The sequence below is a fragment of the Mobula hypostoma genome, chromosome 5 (assembly GCF_963921235.1).
Source record: "Mobula hypostoma chromosome 5, sMobHyp1.1, whole genome shotgun sequence".
Classification (NCBI taxonomy): Eukaryota; Metazoa; Chordata; class Chondrichthyes; order Myliobatiformes; family Myliobatidae; genus Mobula; species Mobula hypostoma.
In genome coordinates this window covers 151,048,497-151,056,307 of record NC_086101.1, presented here as the reverse complement: position 1 = coordinate 151,056,307, position 7,811 = coordinate 151,048,497, and the positions used below count along the sequence as shown (strand labels likewise).

The 7,811-nt window shown below is 47.4% G+C and overlaps 1 pseudogene; it reads right to left on the bottom strand.

Annotated features, from left to right (window-relative positions):
• Positions 1-651: 651 nt before the first annotated feature.
• Positions 652-2,013, bottom strand: LOC134347348 (modulator of apoptosis 1-like; annotated as a pseudogene).
• Between the last annotated feature and the right edge of the window lie 5,798 nt (positions 2,014-7,811).

Sequence of the window (7,811 nt, the reverse complement as noted above, 5' to 3'; positions counted from 1 at the left end):
GGAATCTGGGGGTCCCCATCACTAATGCCAGCTTCCTTGGCCGTATCACTTTAGGCCTCGCCTCAGTACACCACACCGTCCCTCGTTTGCACCCAGGATCCAGCCCCTGGGGGTCACCCATTTCTTCAAACATTGCTCGAAACACTGGGTGTACCAAGAGGGTCTCCAGAAAGTTCTCCCCCGCTTTCTCCTTACAGGCTCCCAGGAACCGTCGCACAAGAGGGGAGTTAGTCCCCACCAGCAGGGCAGCGCCATTGGTTTCCACTGGGTCTGGACAAACCAACACCAATGTCTCAAGGGCTTCCGACACTCCCACGTTGCCCTCTGAGAATTCCAATCTCACTGACAGGTACCCATCGTACAGGTAATCGCCATCACTTATGCCCCAAATCTCCAGTGCATTAAACGGAGTTACTGGCAAATGCTTCAGATATTTGTTGTAGAATGACCGTTCAATAAGGTAACCTGCGATCCTGTGTCAAGGATGGCTCTTGCCAAGATTCCCTCTATCCATAGGGACACGCTGGAACAGGGTCCCACCAGTCCATCCAGAATAAGGGCTTGTGCTTTCGGGGGTTCCATGGCTGATTTCCGGCAACGTGTTCCTCCTGAGACTCTAGTCCGTTCCCTCACTGAGTCTCTCCTAAGTTTCCCGACACCTCTCCCTTCTTAGTGGCCCGGGGTTTTCCCTCTGTGGGGCATCTTGTCTCTCACAATCCCTCCGAAAGTGACCCACTTCCCCACAGCTGTAGCACACCCCCGGCCACTCACATTCCCACTGGAAATGCCCCTCTTTCCCACAGTTATAGCACACGCTACCCGCCGCCCCTGTCCTCCTGGGATGCCCCCCACTCCCAACCCACAGTGCGGGCCGTCCCCCAAAGGAGGTATTTTCCCTGTCCATTCCCTCAAGCAGGGGGTCCCTTCCCCCGGGACCCCTTGGATTTCTCTGTTCTCAAACAAGCTACCACCTCCTGAACCACTGAGGACCGTCCCCGGTGGCGCGAGCCCCTTTTCTGGCCCAAAGCGCTCTCCTCCTCCCGCACCTCTCTGCCCGTATGATGGAGGGGGGCTCCTTTTATAGGACTGCCGGATACTCCAAGCCACCTTGTCCTCCTCCAGGGAACCACGAAATATCTGACTCATCCTCAACCTCGCCACTTTGTCCGCCTTCACTACCCCTCGGTGAGGCAACCCAGTAAGCATTCTCTCCAGCCGAAAAATGTATTCTGAGAGCTTTTCCCCTCTACCCTGCCCCATGTGGTGAAACTCGGCTAAAAGTTCCCAGGGATCTCCTGACATTCCAAATGCTCCCTCCAAAGCTTCCAGATATTCCACCATGGAAACCGAAGGCTGTTCCACCCTCAGCTCGCGGACTACACCTGCTGCCCCTCCCCTCAAACTTTCCACCAATCGCTGTCTCTTTTCCTCATCTGAACCTAACCACGCCTCTAACAACTGGGACGTATTCTCAATCCATACCTCGTAGTCGTCCTCCCCTTCCGGGGTGGGCGTGGCTCCTGAGAAAATTCTCAGCTTCGGGCAGGGCCCCTTGACCCTTCTCACCAGGGAGGTAATGGCAGCCGCTAACTCGGAGGTCTCACCCCCAGCTGGGGGACAGCCCCTGGCCAAGCCTTCCCACTCTAACGCTCCACCACTGGCTACTGGCACCTCCCCTGGGGTCTCATCTAGCTCCTCCTCCGGTGTCTCCTCACTTTCTTCCTCCGGGAGGTTGTGGAGACCCCACGGCCCCGCCTCCCCCTGGACGCTGACCGTCACTGGCAGTTCCAACGAAATGACGTTAGCACTCGTTCGAACCAACACCCAGGTAGATTCCACTTCTTTCCCACACCTTCTAGCTACCAGTTCTACCTGCCCTATACCTTTAATCAAACTCAACCCCTGCACTAGTACATCTCCTGAAATGTGGAAATCCACCTCACTTAGCATGCACACATGAGTCACCGGTACATCCTCTAATTCACACCAATTTACAATCTTATCTCGATCCATCTCCGCACTACTTAACGTGGTGACTATTACAGCTTTACCGAATAACCAAACTCGGATGTCGGCCCCCACAGTGTAACGCTCAGCTATATTTGCTCGTATATATCTGGGGGAAACCCCGTCCGCCGCCCGCCTGGTCTCCCGGTTGTGTCGGTTGCTGTACAACTGCCACCGAAATCGGCTTCAAACATCAATCATCAGCCAGCCCACAGTATATGTTTTACCAATTACACTTTATAGATATTACTAAGTCTATGAGATTAACATAAGGTCAATACAAAAAAAGGAAATGGAAAAGGCGCCAGACTTATCAAAGTTCAAGTTCTTCGTGCACACATTGGAGCTCGGGGACCTCTTCGGGACCACCCTGACCCCGTTGACTCGTGGCTCGGGACCACCCAGAGTGATCAATCTGAGCTTTCCCGCACGTCCGTCGTCCTCACGGTCTCTCCTCTAACTCCCCGCCAAAAGCCCCTGGTTCCCAGTCATATGAGACAGCATATCACCCCAAGAAAGAATAACATAGACACCCATTGGCTGATATCTGCTATCTGTTATAACCCAAGCAAATTGCTAGCTGGAGACTTTCTCAGCATTTAACATAACATAGAAGCCATTTTAATTCACTTACGCAGCAGCTTAAAAGATTAACATAACAAAGTAGCCATTTAAAATTTAACATAACAAAGAAGAAACCCTGTACACTATAAAAAAGATAACTTCTACGGGAATGCCATTTCTAACAGTAAGATACAACAAGCATCAAGCCATACTGGGCCTGTTATGTGGTAAACACAGGAAGACTACCATTGTGGGGATGTGATTGGCTGAGGCAACTACAATTCGATAGGAGATCCATCCCCTATTTGCATGCCACATCCCCTGCAATAGGGTCAACTGAAAGCGAATTATGAAAGGTACTGGATGATGCCACAGCAGCGTTCCAGGGTGGCATTGGAACACTCAAACATATTGGCAGTAAAATAATGCAAAATTAAAATGCCACACCCAAGCTATTCAAAGCCCATTGGTTTTTATACCATCCGTAATAAAGTAGCCAGTGAGCGAGATTGCATGGAGACTGAAGGAATTCTTTCCAAGGTTGAGTGGAGCACATAGGCAACACCTGTGGTACCAATAGGCAAGAAGGGTGGGTCTGTCAGGGTCTGTAATGAATGTAAGGTCACCATCAACCCAATACTGAAAATAGATCATTACTCTCTGCCCAGGATAGAGGATATCTTTGCACACCTTTCTGGAGGAAAACACTTCAGCAAAATGGATTTAGCTGAGACCTATCTACAGATGGAGATAGAAGAGTCCAAGTGTTTCTCACCATAAATACTCACAAAGGTCTTTATCACTATAATAGGCTTATTTTGAAATAGCATCTTTACCTGCACTCTAGCAGAAAGCAAAATCTCAAGATAAAAGCATTAGAAGATTGTGAGCTCAGAGCATGAAGCGACAAGTGTGATTTCTTAAACCAAGCATCACTTACTGTGGTCACACTATTGATGCACAAGGATCATGCAAGTGTGCTGAGAAAATTCAGGCACTGGTGGATACCCCAAAGCCAAAGGATGTGAAGAGTTGCAGCCCATTTCAGGATTAATCAATTACTATAACAGGTTCCTACCCAACCTGGCTACTGTGCTGCACCTGCTTGAATTCATTATCATCAGATCAGGAAGAAATGGCAATAGACAAAGCAATATGAAGTGGCTTTCCAAAAGACAAAGGAAACGATGATCTCAGATACTGCTCACACATTATGATCCACCTCATCCAGTGAAGCTTGCTGTGACACCTTGCCATATGTTATAGGTGCAGTCATGTCACATATTATGGAGGAAGACACACCAGTCCTCATAGAGGGTTCAGAAGTGAGGAAAGAGTGAGCAACTTCATGTTCCTGGGTGTCAGTATCTTTGACCATATATCCTGGACTCAACACATCAATGCAGCTACAAAAGAAGGCACAACAGCAGCTATATTTCATTAGTAGTTTGAGATGATGTGGTATGTCACTAAAAACACCCACAAATTTCTACAGATGTACCGTGGGGAGCATTCTAACTGGCTGCATCATTGTCTGGTATGGGAGGGCTACTGCACAGGATCAAAATAAGCTGCAGAGGATTGTAAACTTAGTCAGCTCCATCATGGGCATTAGCCTCCATAGTATCCAGGACATCTTCGGGGGGTGACCCCTCAAAAAAGTGGCATCCATCGTTAAGGACTCCCATCACCAAGGTCATGCCTGAAGGCACACACTCAACGATTCAGGAACAGCTTCTTCCCTTTTGCCATCCAATTTCTGAATGGACTTTGAACCCATCAACACTACCTCACTATTTTTAATTTCTATTTTGCAATACTTATTTAATTCAACTATTTCATAGACTGTATATATATATATATATGAAAAAATGTGAATTACAGCAAAGATTTATATATTTACTGTAATTCACATTTTTTATCTTTTTCTGCCACAAAGACAGCAAATTTCAGACATACGCTGATGATATTAAGCAACACACATAAAAGTTGCTGGTGAACGCAGCAGGCCAGGCAGCATCTCTAGGAAGAGGTACAGTCAATGTTTCGGGCCGAGACCCTTCGTCAGGACTAACTGAAAGGAGAGATAGTAAGAGATTTGAAAGTGGGAGGGGGAGGGGGAGATCCAAAATGATAGGAGAAGACAGGAGGGGGAGGGATGAAGCTAAGAGCTAGCAAGTTGATTGGCACAAGGGATATGAGAGGATCATGGGATGGGAGGCCTAGGGGCCTAGGGAGAAAGAAAGGAGGAGTGGGGAAACCAGAGGATGGGCAAGGAGTATAGTGAGAAAAAGGAGAGAGAGAAAAAGAATATATATATATTTATATATAAATAATGGATGGGGTACGAGGGGAAGGTGGGGCATTAGCGGAAGTTAGAGAAGTCAATGTTCATGCCATCAGGTTGGAGGCTACCCAGATGGAATATAAGGTGTTGTTCCTCCAACCTGAGTGTGGCTTCATCTTTACAATAGAGGAGGCTGTGGATAGACATATCAGAATGGGAATGGGACGTGGAATTAAAATGTGTGGCCACTGGGAGATCCTGCTTTCTCTGGCGGACAGAGCGTAGATGTTCAGCGAAACAGTCTCCCAATCTGCGTCGGGTCTCGCCAATATATAGGAGGCCACATCGGGAGCACCGGACGCAGTATATCACCCCAGCTGACTCACAGGTGAAGTGTCGCCTCCAGTCCATAGCCAAGTGTCGGCTCAGAGTCCATACCCAAGCCTCGAAGTACCTTAGACTCAAGACCAAGACTCCAGCCTGCAAGCCTCAAGACCAAACCCCAGCCTGCAGGCCTCAAGACCAAACCCCAGCCTGCAGGTCTCAAGACCAAGACCCCAGCCTGCCTCCAAGCTCAAGCCTCTAGACCAAGACCCCAGCCTGTCTCCAAGCTCAAGCCTCTAGACCGAGACCCCAGCCTGTCTCCAAGCTCAAACCTCTAGACCAAGACCCCAGCCTGTCTCCAAGCTCAAGCCTCTACACCGAGACCCCAGCCTGTCTCCAAGCTCAAGCCTCTACACCGAGACCCCAGCCTGTCTCCAAGCTCAAGCCTCAAGATCAAGACCCCAGCATCAAGCCTCAAGATCAAGACCCCAGCATCAAGCCTCAAGACCAAGACCCCAAGCCTGTCTCCAAGCCTCAAGCCTCAAGACCAAGACCCCAGCCTGTCTCCAGCCTCAAGACTCAAGACCAAGACCCCAGCCTCAAGCCTCAAGACCCCAAGTCTGTTTCCAAGCCTCAAGCCTTAAGACCTCAAGCCTGTCTCCAAGCCTCAAGCCTCAAGACCCCAGCATCCAGTCCTGCAGTCATGTCATGTCCATGCCTGGTTCTGGGGCCCGAGCCCGAGGCAAGACCCAGGTTCTGGGTCCTTGTCCAGTCTCTGGCTCGGGGTCCAAGCCCTAGTCTGCGTTATTGTCCCTGCTCCTTGGGTGTATCCTGTCACGTCCCTATTCTAGTCATGTCCTGTTCTTTGTACTTCAGTGTCTGTGTCTTGCATTTGGGTCCATATAACCATATAACAATTACAGCACGGAAACAGGCCATCTTGGCCCTGCTGGTCCATGCCAAACTCTTACCCTATCCTATTCCCACCGACCTGCACTCAGCCCATAACCCTCCATTCCTTTCCTGTCCATATATCTATCCAATTTAACTTTAAACGACAGCATCGAACCTGCCTCAACCACTTCTGCTGGAAGCTCATTCCACACAGCTACCACTCTCTGAGTAAAGAAGTTCCCCCTCATGTTACCCCTAAACTTTTGTCCTCTAATTCTCAACCCATGCCTTCTTGTTTGAATCTTCCCCACTCTCAATGGAAAAAGTCTAACCATGCCAACTCTGTCAATCCCCCTCATAATTTTAAATACCTCTATCATGTCCCCCCTCTACCTTCTACGCTCCAAGGAATAAAGACCTAACTTGTTCAACCTTTCTCTGTAACTTAGGAGATGAAACCCAGGCAACATTTTAGTAAACCTCCTCTGTACTCTTTCAATTTTATTGACATCCTTCCAATAATTCGGTGACCAGAACTGTACACAATACTCCAGATTTGGCCTTACCAACGCCTTATACAAAATCAACATTAGATCCCAACTCCTATACTCTATGCTCTGATTAATAAAGGCCAGCAAACCAAAAGCTTTCTTCACCACCCTATCCACATGAGATTCCATCTTCAGGGAACTATGCACATTATTCCTAGATCCCTCTGTTCTAAAGCATTCTTTCATGCCCTACCACTTACCATTTATGTCTTATTTTGATTAGTTCTACTAAAATGTAGCATCTCACATTTTTCAGCATTAAACTCCATCTGCCATCTTTCAGCCCACTCTTCTAACTGTCCTAAATCTCTCTGCAAGTTTTGAAAACCTACCTCATCATCCACAACACCACCTATCTTAGTATCATCTGCATTCTTACTAATCTAATTTACCACCCCATCATCCAGATCATTAATATATATTACAAACAACATTGGACCCAGTACAGATCCTTGAGGCACACCGCTATACAGCGTCCTCCAATCTGACACACAGTTATCCACCACTACTCTCTGGCATCTCCCATCTAGCCACTGCTGAATCCATTTTACTACTTCCATATTAATACCTAACGATTGAACCTTCCTAACTAACGTTCCGTGTGGAACCTTGTCAAAGGCCTTACTGAAATCCATATAGACAACATCCATCATTTTACCCTTGTCAACTTTCTTAGTAACCTCATCAAAAAATTTGATAAGATTTGTCGAACATGACCTTCCATGTTGACTGTTCCTAATTAGACACTGGCTATCCAGAAAATTATATATACCATCTCTAAGAACACTTCCCGTCAATTTACCCACCACTGACGTCAAACTCACAGGCCGATAATTGCCAGGTCTACTCTTAGAACCCTTTTTAAACAATGGAACCACATGAGCAATACGCCAATCCTCCGGCACCATTCCTGTTTCTAATGACATTTGAAATATTTCTGTCAGAGCCCCTGTTATTTCTACACTAACTTCCCTCAAAGTCCTAAGGAATATCTTGTCCAGACCCGGAGACTTATCCACTTTTATAGTCCTTAAAAGTGTCAGTACTTTCTCTCCTTTAATTGTCATACTTTCCATAACTGCCTTACTTGTTTCCTTTACCTTACACAATTCAATATCCTTCTCCTTAGTGAATACTGAAGAAAAGAAGTTGTTCAAAATCTCCCCCATCTCTTTTGGCTCCAT